Source organism: Dryobates pubescens, chromosome 5 (assembly GCF_014839835.1).
Source record: "Dryobates pubescens isolate bDryPub1 chromosome 5, bDryPub1.pri, whole genome shotgun sequence".
Lineage (NCBI taxonomy): Eukaryota > Metazoa > Chordata > Aves > Piciformes > Picidae > Dryobates > Dryobates pubescens.
In genome coordinates this window covers 26,921,821-26,946,396 of record NC_071616.1, presented here as the reverse complement: position 1 = coordinate 26,946,396, position 24,576 = coordinate 26,921,821, and positions in this window count along the sequence as shown.

Below are 24,576 nucleotides of genomic sequence, written 5' to 3'. Positions count from 1 at the left end.
ATAAAAATGTGGACTGTTATGGAGGGACCCATCTGTCTAAGTTCATTTGAAGATTCCCTTTATTTTGCCTGTGTTTGGGGTTGGCTGATTTTGTTTTGTTGGTTTGGTTTGGTTTGGTTTTCCTTAGCAATAGTGACCTAGTAACAACCTGCACCTCTGCCTGCCTTGTTCTAGGAATCAGTTCTAACAAAATCACTTATGCTAGGACGAAAACAACTAAGAGGGCTAATATGACTTCCAATGATGTCTGTTGTGTGCATTCATATCCAGTTTTCTGGGAAATGGATGACAAAATCTTGAAATACATATCTCAGTTTATGTTGCAGGTGTAATATCAACCACCAGTTGCTTCAATGGTGAAAAAATTATCAGCTACTGCCACCATTGCTGCTGAGTGTGCAAATAGCTGAAGTTTGTCTCCACTGCCAAGCGGTTTATTCCTGTAATCAGGGGACCTCACAGGTATAACCTGGAGCATGTTTATCAATATATTCTGATGCCTTAGCAGCTAACAGCCATAAATGTGGTTTCATGGACCAGGATATGAAAATGATTCTTCAGAATGATCCTGACTCAGGAGAATGACAAAATGTCCTTCCTTTGCCTGTACTTTTATCATGAAAACTGAAGATGGGCAGCTTTTTGTGGTTTTAATCTCATCAGGGGATTCTGGGAAGGGCTGGTGGTTCAAGAAACACTGTCCTCCATGAGCTAACCTAACCCAAGCACTGGAGTTTAGTACCCTCAGCTGAAGAATAGTTCAAAAGCCCCAAATGCCACTGCCTTGGAAAAGTCCTTCATATCAGGACGAATAAAATATAGGTTGATGAAATGGAACTCACCTTTATGGATCCAGGAAGGCTAAGACAACCTGTTAAAATCTCTTAGTAGATTTGGGGTAAATATGAATCTGAACTGGGATGTGATAGCTAAGGCAAATGTCTGTTTGGAGCTTTACTACAGACAATGATGGTCTTTTCTGCTCTGAAAATTATCCTGCTGACTGAGATTTCAGTACCTTCTGATTTTAGCTACACCAATGCTATTTTAAAGTAGAGGGTTAACATCACTGTAAAGCTGATGAGAGAGAGTCTAGAGGTGAGAGAGTCTAGAGAAATGCAGAAAATCATAATAATAATGTCCCCCCCAAAAAAGGTAAAATCTTTTCAAGTTTCATCATTGTTTACCTGATTTAAAAAGGTGTGAACAGATACAAAACTTCTAAAATAGGATGATTTAGCAAGTAAATCTCTTAATGTCTGGGTACACACACATATTTTTTACTTGTACAAATACAGAATATTTGTATGTTTGTGCCCATGTGTATCAATATAGATTCCACACACATGAAAGATTTATTTGTAATCTCTTTGTTTGAAAAAGAAAGGCAGAGTGCCTTCTACCATTCCTCTTGGTAAAACTTTCTAGTGTCTGTCTCAGATTCACACACAAATATTTGCTAAGGCATTTTCCAATCAACATGAGATTTGAACAATTCCATGACTCAATGAATCCTACATTTCATTATCTTCAGTAATATATGTATTTCCTCATTGGTATCACAGAAGCACATCAAGGTTTTCATGTGACACAGTTAAAATTCATAGTGTGTTCTCAGAAAGTGTAACAGGCAAACATTTTAGGGTCTGGTGGTGTCCTATGGAGAAAGACCTGCAGAAATCACCAGGATAGAATGATGAATGGATTCTGGATTATATTGCAGTTGAAAAGTAGCAGAAAGCTATCTAATAGATCTTCTACTCTTTAGTGAACAGGACTTACATTAGGTAATGGCAGCAGAAAACATTAAAGACAATTGCATATGATGTAGTATTCGGTCAGATTCATTCACAGTGTATAGTCATTTCCAAATGGCATTTTGCTGTTCTTTGTTCTGTAGCAGTGTCTAATATTTCTAAACACTTTTAGGCTCTGTGACACCTTAATGGTATACAATAACAGTATGCCTCCCTCTTAGAAAAATGGATACTCTCATTTTTCTAAACATTGTGCCTTTACCTTTAACCATTTCCATTTAAATGCAAATTTCAATCATGTCCACCTCTCAGTATTCCAATAGAAACTCAGGGAAAAGACTATACCTTAAATCCTCATTTCTCCATAAAGGGAGCTGTTTCCTTCAGGTGTGTCACTCCATGTTATCTATCTTCTTTCTCATTTTACATGCCATCATTGTGGCAAGTTTACCTTGCAGAATTCACAAATAAAAAACAGTCTTCTTATTGGTTGCTGTTTCTATGTACTAAAATAAAATGGGCATTTGTAGTTATCTTTATTTCCTGTTAAATTTGTCTGATATGAACTACTAACATGAAAATTTCCCATTAACAAGTCTCTGAATGATTACCATCATTTACAATTATATACATCCCCAAAAGTTTATAATTTCCTAAGCAACTGTGGACAAATTAAGTAGATTTGTATCACAGGAGATTATTTTTCTAGTTTAAAGGAAATAATTTCATTTCAAGGTTAAGGATAAAATGTGATGCTATGAAACATATGTGATACTGGTGTCAGTTTCTTGAATGTCTGCTCTTCGTATGCAGCTTAGCAACACATTTGAGCAACTCATTAAGGTGTTTCACGTAGTGAGCCTTCAGAGAGAAAGATACATTTGAATCTGGCATGTAAAAAATGCTCAAAAACCAGCCAACCAATACAAAACATCTCCCTCCTCCTTCATCCCTCAAAATAAAAATAAATCCCACACCCTTATCTGCTGTTAGTCCCTCTCGATCTACTTTTGACAAGAGAGGGCACTGTGATAACATTCTAAAGAGTGGACATGTTTGTGTACACTTGTCTCTGAGACAGAAAGGAAGCCAGAGATTAACCCCTGAACCAATTACTTTACAATATAGCAACTACTTCAACACAGGGGGAGGAGGAAGAGACAATTTAACTAATTAGTGCAAGTCACAATGTTCTTTATGGGAATTACTCAGTTGGAAGAAAAATTGTTGAGTGGGCTCACAGGCAAGAGGATGTCTGCTTTGGAGTGTATTTATTAATTCTCACTTTGAGTCAGCTTTTATTGGCTGAGAAACTTAGCTGAAGATATTTAATGTCTGCAGTCCTTCTAGAGTATTATATATATTGGAAATGCCGCACAGGTATCTTGTTTCAGGAAAAAGGTTATTTGTAACTCTTTATTAAATGCAGCCATATGCATTTCTAATCCTCTTGAATATTTACATTATTTGGGGGGGAGGGTGGGGGGCGGTGGTGTCGATCTAAGCCCGCTTTATATATGTCAGAAATATCTGTGCCTGTCCTTATTAGCTGGGATGAAATTGATTTTGAGCACAATTTTAATATAGATAATAACTTAGGGGCACATCAGTTCTGAGACAGACAGGGTTAGAAGGAGGCAACTTAAGACTTTGAGCACCTGTGCTAAAAATACTATTCTTTTTAAGTGTCACAAGTCAGATAGCTGGAACTGATTTTTATTTTCAGAAATTCTTGCCTGTATCTGGTTTGTGAATATAGAACTGTGTTGTTGGCAGGGGCAGAACATTTTTCTTCTGCCTTGCTGCCACATGTCTAGTGTATTCTTGGTGAGATACTGTTGTTTTCAGAATAAATCTCATTTGAAGGAAAACAAAACTTCAAGGGCACTATTGGGATTTTGAATTCTAATAAATGTCCTTTGAACCCTGAATTCCTCTTTTTCTGTTTGGTGGAGTGTTGTGTTTTAGTTTGGTTTTGGGTTTTGGGGGGGGGGTTGTTTGTTGGTTGGTTTTGTTTTGTTTCTTTCATTCAACAAGCATTCAGACTCATAGACTTTTCATAAGTATTGCAGTTTTGGACATCATGTGAAATATGTGCCTAATCCACAAAATATGTTCATATTTCACTTCACTTTCAGATAGCAGAGGACAGACTCTTACCATGAGCAGAGATGATAGATGTGGTACTTAATTGTGCAGGCCTTTGTGCCTTTGACTTTAGCTGTTCTGTGTTGACACCAATGACTTGCAAGTGATAACTGGAAATGATTGTGCTCTGTTAAAACAGTTATTGTTTGTAATTCCAGTTTGGGGAAAAATCCTTGCGGCAAGTGGGGAGTTCTATGAACACCTTGGTTTTTTCAGAGGTCCTCTGAAAATAAAGGAAGAGCTCCTGTCTTTTTTCATAATATCCCTTAAATATTACCTATTTCTTCAAACTCCTCTTGCTCCTATAGGAAAATTGAGGGAAAATGAAAAATACAGAAATACTCTGAAAGCTTCTACTTTCTGGCTCTTTATTGGAGTAAGCAGAACTCCATTCTTTCCTGCTTTATAATTGTATTTGTTTCTTTCTAATTCATGAAAGATGGAGCAGATGACAACATGATACCACTTGATTAGCAGACTACTATCTCCCCCAGAAGTGGCTCAGCTGAGCCTATTTCTCCCTTGTACTTTGTTCTTCAGCTTTTGAGCTTGAAGGATATATTATCTAATGGGGAGTTCCCTGCTCTCTATCTTGATCCAGAAGCAGACAGATAAAATTAACAGACATTGCCTGAAGATTAAGTATCATTAAGTCTAGCTTTGACACATGTGGCTAATTGAAGAAATACTAGGTACATCAGGAAATGAAGAATAATGGGTAATACTTACTTAGAAGACTTGTTTCACTTTAAATCCAATACAAGCATGATAGTGCTTAGATAAACTTAAGTGTGTCAGGATCATACAGACTCTTCATGCACTGATTACTGTTAAAAAGTGTGTATCCCAGATGGTAATTCTTTGATTTTTTTTTTTTTTTTAAAGTGGCAACTGATAGACCTTGCTGTTAACAAAATTATAATCCTTTTCTTTAGCCTGACACAAAAGCTTGTTTCTTGGATACTTTTTGATTATTTTTGCATTTTTACATTCTTTGACTTGAAAGGTAAGCAACTGTAGATATGGATGTGAATGTTTTAATAGTTTCTGTTTCCACATGGGCCACTGTAAAAACAGGATGGAGTCATGGATAGCTGAATTATTGCAAAGCTGAAGCAGGAAAAGAAAGAGATTATACATCCATACTCTGCTTATGTCTCATCTGTGCTTTCATCTCCCAACAGTCATTACAGAGGCGTACGTGACAGCTGAATGTATTTTACAAAAGTGTAAGACACACACATTAGCTTCCAGGACTTTGTGAGGATTACACACCAAAAAAAAAAAAAAAGGGGGGGTTGTAATACCACTCCAACATCCAAAAATATATAATTCAATATGGAATTTGGTCTGATACTTACTTTTTTATCACTTTCATGAGAGCAGATTTAAGTGAATAAAACTTGTCAAAATTGTCTAATTGAGAACAACTTCAGAACTTGGAAACTTCAGAAAATATTTGGGCACCTGATTTAAAATGCAGTGCAGAAAACTCGTCAGTATTAATTTCTGGGTTTTATGAAACAAGCCCCTTTCCTTCAGGCAGATACACAGGGATTCATTCTCTTTTTCTCCCCTATGGTATGATAACAAGGCACAGAGCAATGTGTGTTTGTGTGCATCTAGGTGTGAGTGTGAGGGGTGAATGTACTTAAGCAAGGAGTCTCTCTATTACATATTTATATTGAGAGAATGTACACAGTTCTAATACACACACACAAAAGAAAAAAAAATAATAAGAAAGAATCTTCAAAACCAAATCAAACAAACAAACCAAAAAGGCAACAAAACCCATGGAAGCCCTAGGCATTAAATTCATCTGCACTGTGGTACATGGTTGACTGGCAGGTGGAATTTTATTATGAATAGTGTTTAAAAGGCAATGAATTTCTTCAATAAACTATATATAACTTTTTTGATACACGTGTAAGGAGGGAAGTGTGTAAACTAGTCACATAAAACAGAATAACATTTGTATGTTTATTTTCTTGTTCTCTACTTTCAATTGTCATTATTTAAAAATGTATCAGCATTAGTAGTTAACTATGAATATGCTGCAAAGTTGATGAGCTTTGGTTTGCTGCTTGGTCTAATGGCTAAGAGGGAGCAAACCTATTACATGGGTGAAAGGTGCACAGTGAAGTCAGAAGCTGTCCAAATTGTTCCAGCCATCAGGGCTCTGTGAGTTTATTCCACCATGCAGAGCTCATGATCCACAGTGCAGTGTGTCACACACAAGCAGCTATCACAACTTCTTGTGATGTTTTGTACATCTTAGAACAGAATTTGACTTTTCAAAATTAACATGATTTAACATCATAAATTGTGCCAACCATTCATCTGCATGGGGGAATCACATCTGAAAATTAAATCCTGAAGTGTGATCCATCTGTTTTCACTGTCAAGCTCAGCCCCAGGAACTCCTAAGCAGTTGTTGTTATTGCTGCTTTGTAATAGGGTAGGACAGTAATGCACAGCCCTCCAGATGTGTCCTGATCTTGTCTTGAGATTCACACACTTGACCTCAAGCTGACCCTGAAAACCCATCTGAGGCCCAACAGAATTACAGTGCCCTTCATAAAGAGGGAAAGAAACTTCTAAAGCTCAAGTGCTGGAAAATGTTCACTAACCAGTAGATAACTTGAGGATAAGCTTTAACAGCCTAGTGAGAGCTGAGGAGGAAAGGACGAAGTATTTTTTTTACTTCTAATGTAGCATTGTATTTGTTCTTGTTTCCTGAAGTCTAGTTATTGTGTGCTGAATCATGCGACAAAGAGATCTGCCTTGCATTATGTCAGAAATACAAACATAGATAATTTTCTTTCCCCAAAAGATTGGTAATTATTAACTCAGTAATAAGCAGGGCTTTTTCCCATCCGCTATGGGTAGGAGTCAACAGTAGACAATCCACTGCTCAAGCATTTCTAATTTTAACTAGTGTGCATACTTCTTAGAAATGCAAAGGAAGGTAGTGAAACTATGCATTCATGCAAACCAGAAAATCAGCCTCTGGACCTACTGTAAGTGTTGGTAATACAGACCCAATGCCATTCAATGTCTAAGTCACTTCAAACAACCGTGTTTAATGAGATTTGGATGTACACTGCACTGAGCAGAACAGTGATATAACACTGGACACTGAACTACTCTCGCATCCCATTCACTCTACACAAAGTCATGCAAGGGTAGCTCCAGATGACAAGTTTGCACTATGTTTCCTTCTTGATTCCTTAGAAATACCAAGTGCTGCGCTGAGAGGCCACAAGACTTATCTTGTAGAAACCTGAAAGTTTCATTTCATACTGGCTGCAGTGGACCTCTATGAGTAGTCTGCACAGAACAAATAAAGGGAAAGTATTTCACATTGGACTGTTTCTGATAACTACAACTTTAAGAAGAAAAGACTGCTTTGTCATTAGAGAGCTGCCTGATACAAGCTGCCCTGCCTTAATCACACCTGTCATGAGAAAAGGAAATAGATTTTTAGGGTCCAGATAGGATTTCTCTTTGGAAATGTCAGGAGTGATTGATGTAAGACACAAGTAAAAAGCTACTCACTAAGTGTGTGTTGTCTACACGTTTGAATCCTACACCCCCCACCTGATATGGTGTTGTCATGATTTTAACAAGTCACAGGAAGAGTTAAGCTGTGCTTTCTGAATAAATTAGTGCAGTCACAAAATGACACTTCCCTGACCTTTGCAAAAGGTGGAGAGTATAACGGTAAGACACACAGGGTTGTTAAACAATGTTGTGGTTTTTCGGTTTTTGGTTTTTTTTTTTAAACCACTCTGACAAAAGGTGCAAGCTCTTTAAAACTGTTTCCTAATGCACTTCAGCAAGAGAGCTAACTGACTGTCATAAGATGACATGCATAACACAGAGATCTTGCTACACTTTTTGATGCAAAGGAACACCCTGTTAGTTGAAAACCCTTATTAACTGGATTCAGATGTTAGAGACGAAATACACGGAGCACTGTACATTTGGTAAAGCTTCAAGATGTTTAAAAAAGGAGAAACGATCATAAATCTTTAGCTGTGGCCTTTTATCAGCTCTTAATTTGTCGTGGTATTTTAATTACTTTCAGTGTAAAAACTTTTAATTCATGTGTTAGGGGAGAGGATGCTTATTTTCTGCTCCTTTTTTTTTTGAGATATAGTTTCAAAAAGCAGGCCTGTGTGCACATGAATGTCTTAAAGGCTTGAAACATGCATTTCAACATTTTCTTAGGTTCATACTAAGAACAAATACAGAAATTTGTACTCAGGCTGAATGTGAAAGTTAAAAAATGCAAACTTTAAATATGACCTAAATTTGTATGGGTGACTTCAGAGAGATGTTAAAAAAAAAAATAGAGCAAATCTGATCTCTAATATGGTGAGGGACTGTTTTCCTTTTTTTTTTTTTTTTTCCTTTTCTTTTTCCTTTTTTTCCTTTTTTTTTTTTTTCCTTTTTGGTAGTTGCTGCTTTTTTAATCACCTTATTTTTGGGACTTACATGTGTGACTACTGAGACATACACAAAATATGATCAACTTTGTACATGACGCTAAGGGAAGCAATAAGGAATTCTCAGTACTGCATGACTGCAGTTAAGTCATTTTGAAATCAATAATCCCCTTGCAATTCACTGTGCCACTTGACTGGACATACAGATGCAGATGCCCTTGTAAATGAGTTTATATTGCACTGTGCTTGTAGCCATATAATCTTCCTTCCCTACTCAAGTCTGTCCTATTTTTCCTTGCTTCTGTTATGCATAAGAAACTCAAATTAAGATTGCATATAAACTTGACTAGCTATTCCAGGTTATTTATTGGAAATGAAACTATATAAGCATACAATATATGGTCTGCTTAAAATTGATTTACCTAACTCTTTCTATAGTCCCAGGTAAATACAATTGCTGTAGAGCAGAGAATCACATTGCAAGGGAAAAGAAATAGAAGAAAAAGAAAGTATTAATAAAGAATGTGCAGCTAATTTATGGGGGATCTTAATCTGCTAATAAAGCGAGTGATTAATCAAATATAAAAATTGGATGCAAGATACTAAGTTTAAAATTCTTAGTAGTTGTTATATAAGAAGGTTTTAGGATGAAGATTGTGTGTATTTTGAATGTTACCTTGGTACTGTTTGGATAGATGCTTATCCTGAAGTATAGATGTCAGGAGATCTCTGGGGAATGCCTTGGGATGTTTCTTTTATTGCTCTTGTTGGCCCAGCCACGTCTTTTCACAGCCCTGCACTGTTCACCTATCTCTACCTCACCCATCCAGATGGTGACATTGGGACACTATATTAGCCAGAAAGAACTATGGTCCCAGAATCGCAGCTATGGTCCCAGAATCACAGGCTGCAAAGTCTACAGAGATCCTGACATTCAACTGTGCTACACCATCTGGCCTACAATCACAATATGTAGTGGAAGAGTGAAGCATGAACTAGAAAGAATGGCATGGTTAAAAAGCTTCCTAAACTGACTTCTAAGGATATGATATCACCATCATTGTCATCATCAGTGTGTGTTATAACACTATGAAGGCCTCAGGGCTCTGACAAACCAAATACAATCTGGCCTGTCCCAAAAATCTCTATGACTGGTTTTGCCTATCACAAGCTGCAGGTCTGCTGTTCTTCCCATGGCAGGTAAAAAGACATGAACTTTACCATGGTAGGTTTATCTCCAAGACTTTGAGACATTGCATTGAAATCTGATAACTGAGAATTTTTAGGAAATGGCATAGAGGGTTACACATGTGAAATGATCTTTTCAACAGCCAGTGAAGGCTGCTTAAGAGGAGAAAGCACAACAGGACAGCTGAGAAATAATCAATCTCAATCAAGCGCCTTCCATAATCTCAATACAGGTTGCTTTAAATTCTGAATCATGCCTTGCTTTTCACATATTTCTGCTATACATATATACATAAGAGACTGTGCAACACCCTGTACTCACGTGAATGACCCGAGCATGACAGTGGGCATTCTCAGACAAAAATACATTTGTTTTATTGTTAGATACTATTTTCCATTCTGTGTAGAAACAATAGATTCTCGTTGCTCTCAGATGGCATGACACAATGTTAAAAATCAGATGCTGCTTCATGCAGACTAAGAAAGTCAGACACATTTTCACTTTGTCTACATTTTTAATAAGAGCTTCAGTCTGGAAAGGGATCTACCAAGCATCTTGTTTTCTTTTGCTTTAAAGAAAATGCCTTTTTCATTATTTATTTGACAAAAGATAAAAAGAATGAGATCTACTTTCCATATTGACAAATCACATGTAGTGTTTTTAACCTGCAGAAATGTACCTGTCCACCTAATAGTCTATCACTAAATTCCCCCCTGCTGAGCTGGAATATCTTTATGTTGTGTAGAAAAAACATCACTAGTCATCACCTCAAATCCTATTAGCCAATCCTAAGTTTACGATAATATTTCTCTTGATAAAAAAATACTGTCTCTGCTGTAACTCATTCTAGATAGTTGCTATGCCCAGTCTAACATTTTTGTTACTTCTGGTTACATGGGCATTGCAAGTCTGGCATAGTGCAAGAAATTTCACATTCCATGGAAAATTTGAAATTGAGATTGATTATTTCTCAGCTGTCCTGTTGTGCTTTCTCCTCTTAAGCAGGAATCAGAAATCCTGTACACTAATAAATAAATAAATAAATGAAAGCATACCTAGGAAGAAAAATCCATTTTCCTGTCTGCATTTCAACATTCTGGAATTTTCTTCTTCCTCTCTCATCCATTTGCCCAGAAATGTGTAAAAAGTATCCTTCCTGTATGAATGTGCACATGCATCCTGATTTCTTCCTCTGGTTTTCTTCCCCTGCATTTGCTTTTCTCTTCTCTTGCTAATCGAATTTAACAAAAGACCCCAAAAAGTCCGCAGCCAAAAAATGTTCAAATTACTCTGTTTCAAAGAAATTACTCTGAGAGAATGGTGAGATACTCTGAGATATTCATGGTGAAGGAGAAAGTTCAAATGATGTCATAGTCAATGTTCCCTGAGAGAAAACCTATCCTAACTGTCACATACCTAAAACTTTCAGCTAATGTTTTGGTGATGAAATCTGACAAAGCGATGTTGTCCTTTTTTTAAAACTCATTTGTTTCTGCTGACCTACTAAAGATGTACACGATAGGATTTTATTTCACTCTTCAGATAGTTTAAAATCAATGCATATATCTCTGCTGGTGCATATGTATTTGTATATATAACTGAAATAAACAGATTTGTTTGACTTTATGAACTAGATGCCAGACCACATCTGAAGAACTGCTGAGCTTGCAGAGTGGTGTACCACACTACTCCTTCCATTCTCTCTCACTCTTTCTCTCAGTACTGATAGTTCTGGCCCTTTAATATTTTTAACCATTTAATGGTTAGAAGTTCAGAGAACAAAACAGGTTTTCTTTATTTATAAATAATGTGTGCTCTGTTGGGGTTTAGTTACTGGGCTCCAAAGCAGAGCTACATGCTCAGTGATTAAGTTGCATTATACAGTCAACTTTTCAGAAATGCTCAGATAGAGACTCAGGTCTGCGAAAGTTCTCAGCATCAAGAAATAGAGGTTTTTGGAAAATCTAGTTACAGACAAAGCCAGAAGGGAAGTTTTTGCATGCTGAATATGGCTGGAAAATTTATCCTTTTATAAGATCTTAAATGAGTTCCTGCAAAATATGGCATTAATTGTACATGTCGAGAAATTATCCTGCATTACTCTTTGCCTACACCTCAGACACATTTCTGCTGTCTCTGATGTTGCTATCAGTTAGTGCTAGGATTTAGTTACCAGGATTAAAATTAGGATGCTATTATTTTGGAGGAATTTTTCATGATAGTTCATGTAAGTAGTAAAAATCTTGGGTTTTCCAGATTTGTGCAGTCCCTGTCAGTCACTCTCTGGCCTCCTGGTCCAGGACAAGATCCTGATTTTCTGAATGTGTCATCCAGCAACACTGGTTGATGTCTTGTGTGAATCTGAGGGAAGAATGTGTTTGTTCAAAGGAAGACTGACTCTGTCAGAAACAGGCTGTGTGCTAAAGATTCATTGCTCCATGGCAAGGCGGGGTTAGGGCATTGATCTGCAGACAGAGCTTACATTGAGGTCACAGAAAGCTACATATAGAACTCAAGTGCCCAGTAAGGCATTTTGCCTTTAATTCATCTCACGGCTTGACTTATTTCAATACACAACTTTGAGCTGAATGAGACTTAGATAGATTTTTAAAGATGTTGACTGCAGATTCATGCTGCTGAGAGGTGAGAAAATCTTTGCAGTTCCACGGACAAGTCGAAAACCTGCCTGAGCAAAGTGCCAGTTCAACTGTTCATAAAGTGGACACAGACAAGGGAATTGCTGCACAAAACTGAGTGTCAAATACTTGCCTGATGTATTTTGGCATCGTTTCATTTGCTTCAATGGAGGCATGCTGATTTTCGTCAGATAAAGTTCTGTTTTTAAAAACACGTAACTATTTTCAAGCCTCATCTTCAAAGTTTACTGATTTGGGATTTGGTTTTCATTTGTTTGTTTGTGTGTTTTTATTTTCTCTATGGTAACAGTTTAATTTCAATGGACTGCTCCTACATTGTCTTTCTTATTGAAAAACATAGATATGACAAAAATTGTAGGGCTGGGGCAAAGAGTGCTATGCTGGAGTGTAATTTCAGAAGAAAAGTACAGCTCTGTACTGTGCTACAAAAAATGCTTCAGTGAAACAGCTGCTTTATACAATGAAAAAACATGATTTTTTTTCTGCCTTTAAATATGTTCTTTATAGTATTTTTTTATAGAGGGCTGGAGCACCTCTTCCATGATGACAAACTGAGAAATTTGGGGCTATTCATTCTGGAGAAGAGAAGGCTCTGAGGAGACCTTATTGTGGCCTTCCAGGGTCCTACAAGAAAGCTGGTGAGGGACTTTTTAGGGTGTCAGGTAATGACAGGACTAGGGATAGTGAAAAAAAAAAAAAAAAGAGATGAGTAGACTCAGATTGGATGTTAGGGAAAAGTAAGACATTGGAACAGGTTGCCCAGGGAAGTCCCATCCCTGGAGGTTTTTAAGGCCAGGCTGGATGTGGCTCTGGGAAACCTGATCTAGTACAAGCTGTCCCTGCCCATGTCAAGGAGTTTGAAACTAGATGATCCTTGAGGTGCCTTCCAACCCTAACTATTCTATGATTACATATATATATATATGTGTGTGTGTGTGTTTGCACCATTTTCTGCCTGAGATTTATGGTATTCTTGAGTAAATGATTCCTAAACTGAACAGAGCTCTCCCGATCACATTCCTCATTGAATGATACAATTCCTCATGTAGTGCTGGGACCCACTTAAAACTTTTCACATGTGGAGGCAACATTCACTTCCAGTTTTCCAATGTTTCCCCAAGAGCAAAATTTAATTTTATGATAGTGACTCTGAATATTCAAGGAGTGTGTGCAGGGAGATGTTGAGGACTGAAGGAGGTTGGTAAGGGTGAGATGGATGAGGAACCAGAAGGCCCATAGCAGGTTTTGGAGAGCAGTGTGTGTAGGAGTGGTCTCAGTAGAGCTCTACATTGCAGTACGAGTCAGAGAGACACCATGCAGATATTTCAGAGGGAGGGGAGTATTGCTGTTCTTGGTGGCTATACATTTTATTCTATCCTAAATTGGCTGTGGATCACTGATTTGCACAGTTAAAAAAGGCAACAGGGAGGCTTTCTCCTAGAGATATGTAATTGATTGTTCTCATGGCTCTCCATTCTGCTTTTTTAAGGGAAAGGAAGGATTATTGAAAGAGTGATTCAGATAGTTTCAATACAAGTAGTCTGTTTTAAGTATTAGACCCTTCCAGAATGACTATCTTCCTATTAATATTTTGTATTAAGATTGTGATAGAAGACTTAAAAGTTGGATGGAATATATGACTTTATGCCTTTTATTAGATGTTTGTCAGGCATTTTTTAAGGGCTTTAATTTTTTAAGAAACACTTTTATGTTAATTCATAACCATTATGATTTTTTTTCATTTTACAAATAAAGACTTTTTAAAAAATCAAATTTGTTTTCCATCATTATGTTCCATCTACCACAACAAAAAAAGTGCCTAATCATTTTTATTACTGCTTGCAGTCAATTTATCTCTTTTCATGTATCATCACTGGAATCTTTGGCTTATGAGTGTGGTAAGACCATTCCGTCTCATACTTAACACTTTACAGCTACACTTAAAAGTAAAATACAGAAACATTCTTTCTTTGTGGTATTAAAATTGTATTTATAAACCTAAAATATTATGGTTTACTTTTACCTGTAAATATGTCTCTAAATGTGAAGAATTATGATGTTTTATTGTTGTTCAGCAGCTTAGTACTTGGATCATCATTTATTATTTTTATGGGGTTTGGTTTTGGTGGTTTGTTTTTGATGTTGGTTGGTTTTGGTTTTGTTGGTTTGGTTTGGTTTGGCTTTTACAGTGTGTCTATCTTTACCTAAAGATGTATGAGTACAGATATTCATCCATTATGACCTGTACCATCATCTGTACACATATCAGTACATCAGAATGTAAAAACTGAAGAACAGTGCCTGAAAAGAATGTATTCTTTCCACCTGTGCCAGTTTTTCTTAATAGAAGAAATTACATCTTCCTAAAGACTTTGTTTCTCTTAAATGCCAAGTCTATGTGGCTACAACAAGGCTACTAATTTAGACATGAGAGTGTTGATCATTTCCAATAGAGTTTTCTTTTCTATAATAAGCAACATTTTTCACAATAGGACATGCAAATAGAACATGGGTTAGCATAACATACCACAGAATAACAGTGAGTACAAACTCAAGATTTAAATTACCAAGCCTTTAGGGGCTATGTTAATTTTTTGCACCATTAAGTACTTTCCAGTTTTATTCCCCACTTCTTCTTAGGCAAAACTGCAATAGAAGCATACAGTATACTACAGCCCACACTGGCAGAAGGGTGCCAGCAGCAGAGCTGTACTCTCTTTGTCCAGAGAGGATTGCAAGTGCTCCTCCAACCCTTCAATTACTGGCCTTTACAGAGATCACCAACAACTGAGTGGTGGGAAGCAGAGAAATTTTGTGATGTCTGAAAGTGTAAAAAATAATAATGAAATAATTTTTAAAAGGCATGAGAAGAATGCCAGGTTTATGAGTTATACACTCTTTAATGTACAGGCTTGTGTAATAAGTTTAACCACGAAATGCCAGGAGTTAGCTCCAGGGCTTGCTCCTTTCCATTCTTCTGTAACCACCAATACTGTTTTAGTTCAAGTGCAAATGTATAATGTTGGGGGTTTTTCCCCAGTTTTCCTTTGGACAATGAAAGAAAAGGGGGAAAGTCATGGGAAAGTATTCATTTCTCCTGTGTACTGTCCTCCAAATGCATGATAAACATTTATTGCCTTGGAAAGTGTTACAAAGTCAGATAGATAGACAGATAGATAGATAGATAGATAGATAGATAGATAGATAGATAGATAGATAGATAGATAGTACATAGGAACTTCTACTGGGAACATGTGGTGACCAGAGAATTCCATGAAGCCTTCTCATTGGTTTCAAGAAACCTGTTTTTGAGAGTAAATAGCTGAATGAAAACAGATTTCTTGGAAAACTGCTGCAATTTGATTCATCCAAGGAAAGTCTTTATAAGACACCATGGGACCATGATAATGACAGTTTTCATCACTCTTTTTGACTCAGAAATTTGGAGAAAAAAATTTCAGTATATCTAGTTCAATCTATATGTTCCAAATATTCCTTCCTGGCCTGATTCTCTGAAAAAGTGCTGAACTTTTAAAACTGTTTCAAAGCTAACAGTCTAATATTGAACCTATGTCTAACTAAAAAGGCCAACTTATTTGAAAATGACAATGTATATAAAATAATAATTGTATAATAACACTTACCAATAATATAGTGAGGTGGAAAGGGAGATTTATATAGGCAGCCAAATTCCTCCATTGGAAGTGAATAGTCCTGTATTAGTTATGTGAGAAATGAATTGCTTTTATAGGATGAAGTAAAAAATAATGAATCAAGAAATTCTGATAACTAATAAGATAACTGAGAATAAAGTTTATTCCCTGTATGTTAGCAAAAGAGCTTTAATACATATTTATTTGAATAAATACATGCCTGTCTTGCCCTTTTTTGAGTGCTCAGTGAAGACAAGGCTTTTGGAGGACACAGATTGATGTTGTATCACATTTAAGAGGAATTTCGTGCTCTTCAGCCTGGCTCAACAAATCGATTTGAGCTCTCAACTAGTGCTGATCTCATCATGCAAGAGTCTCACATTCAGGGGCTATTTGCCCTTTATATATATATATACAAACATACATACATATGTATATACATACATGTATATATGTATACATACATATATATATATATATGTATATACATACATATGTGTATACATACATAGATACATATATATATACACACATACATATACTGAAGATAAGAGCATACTCCTGAGCAAAAGCCTGATCTTTGGAAGAAACAAGGTTTAGGGGAGAAAACTAATACCATAATATCCTCCTGTCCCCTCAGAGCTCTAGACTCATGTCACACCAAGCAATGAGGGATGCAATTTAGAAGGAAGAATTTCTATGTTACTAGAAAAAAATGTTATGTCTAGTGATTCAGATTGTGGGTTGCTCTTAGTATTCTTAAAATAGCATGTAGATATTAAAATTAAAGGCAACTTTTCTAAAGCTTCGGATGTTGATTTTTTTTTCAATTAAAAAAGTAATTTTTTTTTGTTTTTGTTTAAAAGGTCTTGATCAAAACATACTGTGTTTTGATTTTGTGATGACAACCCAAAAGTTTCAAAAAGAAGGAAAATAGTTCTCTAGGAAGTTCTTATTGGCATATTGATAAGTATGTATCACTACACTGAGAATGCTGTATAAGCTGATAGAATTGCTGAGTAGTCAATGAGATAATCTGCATTTAAATAACAGATACATGGTTTCTGATATAACACTAAAAGCAGATTTAAAAAACCACAAATCAAAATAGTAGTGTGCAAATATACGGGAATCAAATGATGATTTCGTCTTCCTAAAATTTATGCATCACAGCAAACCAAAATAACTTGAAAAGAAAATGAAAATAATTTACATTTTCATTTTATTCTGCTTTTAACTCTTTAAAGTAATAAATTCAGCATTTAAATGTGAAGACTCTTTCTTACAACAGAGTGAAAGGTTAAGGAATTCAGTACCTCAGAAACTGGTTCCTGCAAAAACCCCAAACTTTTGAAATCAGGAAATAATAAAACATGAAAGATTTTCTTCTTTTATTCTCTCTCCACCTTTTTAACCACCTTCAGATCATGGAAATTTTGGCTTTGACTATGTTTAAGGCTCAGGTGACACCTGTATTCTTGATCACCAAATGGTGAAATGTGCTTTGTCGAGGTATTGGTCCACGGTTTGTTACTGGTTCAAGAAATGACATAATGAATAATGTCATTACCTTAACTTCAGCTGTGGGTAGCACTAATAAGGGACAAGATTTCATTACAAGAGGCTTGAGTGAATGTCCTTCAAGTCATAGTTCTTGAATAATTTTTGCATTGTGTAGATCATCATTAGATGTTTGTGTGATAGACCAGCCAAGACTATGTGCATTAGATAGGATCAATTTCTTTCTTGAATCTTGCATTTTAAGTGGGCCTGGAATATGGTAGAAGCCTTGGCATCCAGGCCAGCATAGTTTGCTGATCTTTCTACTGGAATGCAGCCCTGTAACCAGATTGAAAGTCTTTGTACTGTCTCAGTGAGTATACATGTCCTTATCTTCAGCTCAACCTTTATGAAAAACAAAATTGTTGTCTCTCCCCTCCTCAGCCTATACTCTTCAAAAGTCTTGCAGAATCTTCAGATAAGGTAGGAATGATCTGAGTACAAGTGTTCTCCATGCCTCTCTGTTGAAGCTATGTAAAAGTTCATGAGGTTGGTGAAAGTGATGAGAAAGGAGCATGATTCTACTGCTGGAAGATGAGAATGCATGCCTAGGACAGAGACAGATCTTCCACAAGATTTACATCTTCTACAGAAATCAGCCCAGAGATGGCAGCTTGAAAAACAGCATAGAAAAGGCATTACATAACAGTCAAAAGATGAACCTTTCTTGAAAGACATGAACTAAAGACAAATAGATTTGTCAACAGAGACAAGTATGCCTAGAAAATTTAGCCACTGGTAAATTTAAAGTCCATTACATCATAAACTTGATTACTGCATGTGTAGGAAAAACTAAGAAGAAATAGGGTAATACTAGGATGTGTACACTGTTTGGGACCAAAGATTGTTCAGGCATATTGTTTGACAGCTGGAAGAGAGGTCAGTAATAGAGTTTTGGCCATCATATTGTAAAGAAAGAACTTTTTAGTATTTAAAGGAGACAGTCTTGCTGAAAGGGACATTTATTTGGATCTTCTGTGACATTTAGGTTACAGGGATAACAAAAAATCTTAAAGGAAAGATTAGTGTTGCAGGTTTAGTTTCAAGGAAGGAAAATAAATGTAGTGGTCAATACATTATAATGAGTTTTTATACCCCGCTTGAGTTATGGAAAACAGAAGGTCTCTGCATGTCTTCCTGATTTGCCATAAGGAGCAATGGGAAATCCCATAGCTCCTGGTCTCCAAACTGGTAAAACATGGGCTTGATGGGTGGACCACTAGATGGATAAAGAATTGGCTTGATGGCCACACCCAAAGAATGGCTGTCAATGAGTCCATGTCCCAGTGGAGGCCAGTGACAAGCAGAGTCCCTCAGGGATCAGCCCTGGGACCAGTCTTGTTCAACATCTTTGTGGGTGACATGGACAGTGGCATTGAGTGCACCCTCAGCAACTTTGCTGATGACACCAAGCTCTGTGGTGCAGCAGACATGCTGGAGGGAAGGGATGCCATCCAAAGGGACCTTTACAGGCTGGAGAGGTGGGCACAAGCCAACCTCATGAGGTTCAACAAGAACAAGTGCAGAGTCCTGCATCTGGGTTGAGGCAATCCCAGGCACAAATACATGCTGGGCAGTGACTGGCTGGAAAGCAGCCTGGAGGAGAGAGACTTGGGGGTGCTAGTGGATGAGAAGCTCAACATGAGCTCTCAGTGTGCACTTGCAGCCCAGAAGGCCAATCAGATCCTGGGCTGCATCAAGAGAAGTGTGGCCAGCAGGTCAAGGGAGGTGATTCTCCCCCTCTACTCAGCTCTGGTGAGACCCCACCTGGAGCACTGCATCCAGTTCTGGAGCCCCTATTACAAGAGGGATATGGAGGTGCTGGAAGGTGTCCAGAGAAGGACCACAAGGGTGATCAGAGGGCTGAAGCACCTCTCCTATGAGGACAGACTGAAAGAGTTGGGGCTGTTCAGTCTGGAGAAGAGAAGGCTCAGAGGTGACCTTATTGTGACATTCCAGTATCTGAAGGGGGCTACAAGAATGCTGGGGAGGGACTTCTTAGGATATCAGGTAGTGACAGGACTAAGGGGAATGGAGTGAAGCTGGAGGTGGGAAGATTCAGACTGGACATCAGGAGGAAGTTCTTCCCCATGAGAGTGGTGAAGCCCTGGAATGGGTTGTCCAGGGAGGTGGTTGAGGCCCCATCCCTGGAGGTGTTTAAGACCAGGCTGGATGAGGCTCTGGCCAGCCTGATCTAGTGTGAGGTGTCCCTGCCCATGGCAGGGGGGTTGGAACTAGATGATCCTTGTGGTCCCTTCCAACCCTGACTGATTCTATGATTCTATGAAATTGCCAGGAAAGAAAAAAAAAACAAAAACAAGAACAAAACAAAACAAAACCGAAAAACAAAAACCAACAACAACACCCATGAAACTTCACTGTTTAAGACAGAGTGATTCTGTAATAGTAAGCCTGACCATAAACTGAAACTGAATTCAGGGCAAAAATACTGTAGAGTTTGAGATGACTTTTCCCGAACACCTGATGAGAACTTGCATTGCCAGCTACAGTATGAACTGGTGGTGTTGCTGTCTCTTAGATTTACCAAGAACTGTCAGAATGGATCAAGATAATTTCCTCAGTCCTTTTACATAGCAAACTTCTGACTGGATCCCCTGTGAGGTTAATATTGAATTGTGCAGTTGATTTGGCTGCTTGGTTGTTAAGAAAGCTGTCTCTTGATTTGCTGTCCTCCCTAAGAGGTTTTTATACTCTCTGTTGGAAAGTAATGTTCTGCAGAAATCTGACATAGGATCTAAATATTAAACTCTTACTTGCTGTCTAATGACAGCACAGTATTTATTTGCAATATAAATCTATATATAGCATTTATGGATCATTGACATCCCAGTATGTAGTGTTGGTTGCTTTTAGTTTCCAAAGATTTATTCTTGTGACTTAGGAATGCACAATCTCATTGCCAGTTCAAGTGGAAAATGTAACTTGAGTGACATTATATTTCTTGCTTACTTTAATACAAGGATATTTCTGTCTCAGCAGCATCACAAGCAGTGCAGTAAAATCCTCATTATAGTACTGAAAATGTTTGAATTTTCAGTTTGAAATAATCAGAAAATAACTTCATGGCTGCCATTTAATCCTATCTGAAAGCACATGAGTAAAATGATATGTAGCTTTCTTATAGAATAGAGTTACTAAACCCCTCTTATTTGCTCATGTTTTCTTGTGTTAGTCTCACACAGCCTTATCCCAGATGCAAAGAACTTTCTTTTTAGAAAATTGCAATGACTTTGTGGTCTGCAAAATGATGAGAGAAAAAAAATAAATCTGATTGCTCATCCTGAATATCTTTTTATTTTGAACAATTATATTTATTAGATACTTACTATAGTATTGTAGCCTGACTCATAATTTTATTAATTTAGTGTTTAATTGCTTTCCAGAGGCCTATTTGGAAGCAAATAGAAACTGACTTATATCTAAGGATAATCTCAGACAGGTCTTAAAGACCAGATGTATCATGCACATGTGTGTTTGCAAACTTGCCTCTAGGTCTGGATGAGTAAGCATTTTTGAGGTACTATCACTTCAAGTTAAATTGAAATATTCTTCTCACCTAGTTACAGACATTAAAAGTCAGGCAACTGATCTAATTTAATCCTGTTAGATTTCATCAAATGACTATTTATCCTGTTTGTGTTAGACACATAACAGGCAGAGATGCCATTTTCTCTGAAGGTGCCTATCTCTAACTCAGGTTAGATATTTTACCTGCAAATAATACATCTGATTTTTCTGGGCCTGTCCCAGGGGAAATGAATGCTGAACCACATATCTACACCAAGAAAGCATTCAAGCAAACAAAAACATTTTCTCCATTATTTGAACAGAGTTGGTTGTCAGAAAAAGTGAACTCCCTCCTGCAAGACATAAATGTCTGGCAAAGTGGCTGTTCTGCTGCTTAGGGCTCCGTACAGAGATAATTCTCCAACTCTGCTTTCCCCTTTTCACAATGGAGTCTGCTAACTCTTTCCTAGCATCCAAGAAACTACCAGTGCCTGAACAAATTATTATTTTAATAGTAACGATTTTTTCCTCACAGGACAGCACTTTGCATGTATGTTTATATCGGTGGGAGTCTCAAACCTTTCTAATTGGATTAAGACTTTCATCACTCCGTCGTGGATTAATCTGACTTTTTAGGTGAGTAGAAATAGAGATTCCTGTATAGCAAAGAAATGTGAGTCTGGAGTCAAATACGTATGTCCCGACTTCCATAGTCATGCTGGAACCCCAGCCACAGTGGGGGCTTAATTATAATGCCTGCCACAAGGGACCACTGAGATCCTTTGCCATCTTAATCAAGACAGTAAGCAGAGGAGCCTGAGGACTCTGAGGAAGAGAAGCTGAATTGGCTTAGAGCTGAAATATAATGAGAAGGCATAGCCTCTGTAATTCTTCTAGCTCAAAACCCTCACTGTCTTAGTGAATCAGACTGGTGTATTAGGTTCTATTAAAACTAATTGTCTACAAGATTCGTAGAGTAACATAATATTATTTTAACTTTTTTGGCTCTAAGACTGTCCTTATACCTTTAAATATAAAGATTATTTCTTGGAAAAGTGATTAGAATATTAAAACTCTATAAAAGTAGGCATTAGCTGATGATCCTGTCATTATGTTGAGTACCCATGGATTCACCTCAGCACACCTAGTGATTTCACAAAAGGCCATTATCTCATGGCTATATCCCCTTCTTCTGAGCTTATTACTTTAAATAAAAATGTTAATGGTTTCTGAGAAACTCATGATGAGAAATGAAGGATTTCTTACACAAAGAAGCATACTTTCTAAATTTCAAGGCTTGCATAAAATTTTCTAACAAATGCCTGGCAATCTCTCTTGGCCAATAACATTGCAAGGTGTATTCAGCCTTCTTTTATACTGAGGTGCCATTTGGATATACTTTATTACTATTTATTAAATTCCACAACACTGCATGTTATACATAGCAATTACTTAAGAATGTGCATTATGCTTTCACACACAGGGAGAATGAGATGAAATTATAAAGTCTGAATCATAAACAAGGTCAGACTGGATGATCTAAAAACTCCTTCTGGCCTTAAAATGTGAGGTCACGCATTGATCTGAGAATAACATGAGTATAGGAAGTGTTGGACATTTTAAAACCTGAAGTACATGCAGAATGACATGCAAATATTTGGCTGTATTCCATGTATGGCCCTGTGCTGGGGTAGTGAAGAGAGCTAAATAATTTTGAGTGGTTTAGAAGGAAAAAGCAAAGCAAGAGGCTGCAGTAGCAAGCAGCAGGTGTTTACATGGGGTTTAGGCCTTTGCAAATGGACCTCAAATGTGGTTAGCACTCATAGTAAGGTCTTTGGGTGTCAGTGCAAAACAGTTCCCAGCACTAATCTGCCTCCTTTCAACCAGAGATATTACAAGGCTCTCCTATCTTGCTCTTTAATCCCTTAGGGTAGTGGAAATTTGGATTCCTTATTGTCAGACCATAGTCTGTTGACTTGCACCTTTCTTTGTTTCCAAATCCTTTGGAAGGATACAGAAGGAGTGTCTTCTGGGCTCTTTATGCATAGTACAAGCTACAGGGAATTTATAAGATTTGGGAGCATATTTTGCTTAGTGAATAAACAATGCCAAAATTTATCACAACCTAGAACTTTCACAAGAGCTGGAAATCAGAGGTAACTTAAAGAGAAGACAGGAGTGCTAGTGGTCTCTCTCAGCTAGTCCAGGGAATAACCACCCCAAAGAAACCAAGCACAGGGTACTTTGCAATCAGCTAAAACACTTTGAAATGAGAAAGGTCAATTAGACTACAGTCTACAGCTTTTGCTGCAAGGTGGTGAAGAGAGGATGAACTGATAGAGACAAGGAGTATGGTCTATTCTGTATATTTTGTCCTTTTTGGTTGCAAACCACACAAACAATAAAAGACAAACAAAACCAACCCATGTGGACATATGTAAAAGAAATATCAATCCAATATTTATCATTTTATTGCTACACGGAGAAATGTACCATAAAAAATTTAAATCCCTAGGTGAGCTCGTGGGTGATGAGGTATTATTATTAACTAGGGCTAATAAAGGAGGGAGAGAAGGCAGAGTTGTTATGTTTTGCAGGTGATAAGCCTATACAGGCAAGAGAGTATATCAGCCAGAGAGGTAGAGGAGAGAGCTGGCACATACCATGTGCTAAAAATAATGCTGGCAAAGGCCTAACTGAGGGAAAGATAGAATGGTTCAGTAGGCTGGGATTTCTATTGCTGTGAACAAAAAAATCAGCAGAGAACTTCAGGGAACTTGTCAATAAGATTTCTTGTGATGACCTTAAAAATATTTATGTTTCACTGAAGAAATAAGAAATTAATAGCATACACTGTGCATAAGGAAAAAGCATCTTAACATTAAGAAATATTTCACATGCCTGAACAATGGTTCATGTTTTTATACTTCTGAGAAGTTGTCTTTTTCTGAAAAGGGAGGAGAGCTGAATATGCCACATTCTATGTATTCTATTCTATTCTATGTATCTTCCTGAGCAGTGCAGCCCTTTTCTAGCTGACCTCTTTACAATACTTGTGTCAATTTCTCTCCATTTGCCTTGCCAACATCATCCTGGATATATGAAATACGTACTATGCTGACTAATCTCTTGGCAAGTCTCCTCAAATAGACAATCAATAAATTAATAAAATGGAAGAAACAAACAAACAAACAAACAAAAAGCCCCAGCCAAATCAGAACAACAAACAACAGAGGAAACGTGTCTTAAGCAAATATCTATCCCAGCAACATCTAATGAAAGACTAAGATTTTCAGCACAGTAAACAGATGATTCCTGCACTTCAGTGTGACCTCTGCTCCTGAATGTGTGTGGATTGACTAACACTGCTCTCCATTTCAATGCACATCTGTCTACTCTCAGGATACAATCACAGCACCATTACCTGCAGTTTATGGACATTTAAGACATGACCCTAGCGATGCAATGGCTGAAACATCCACCTCCTCATCTGTGTCCTTTTGTCTTTCTTCAGTCTTATATCTCTTCTTTGTATACAGAGATTTTTGTAGCATCTTCTGTTAAACCATGCAGTTTGGTACTCCAGCATGTCTCTCCATACACAGACACCTCACAAAGCAGTAATTGAAATCT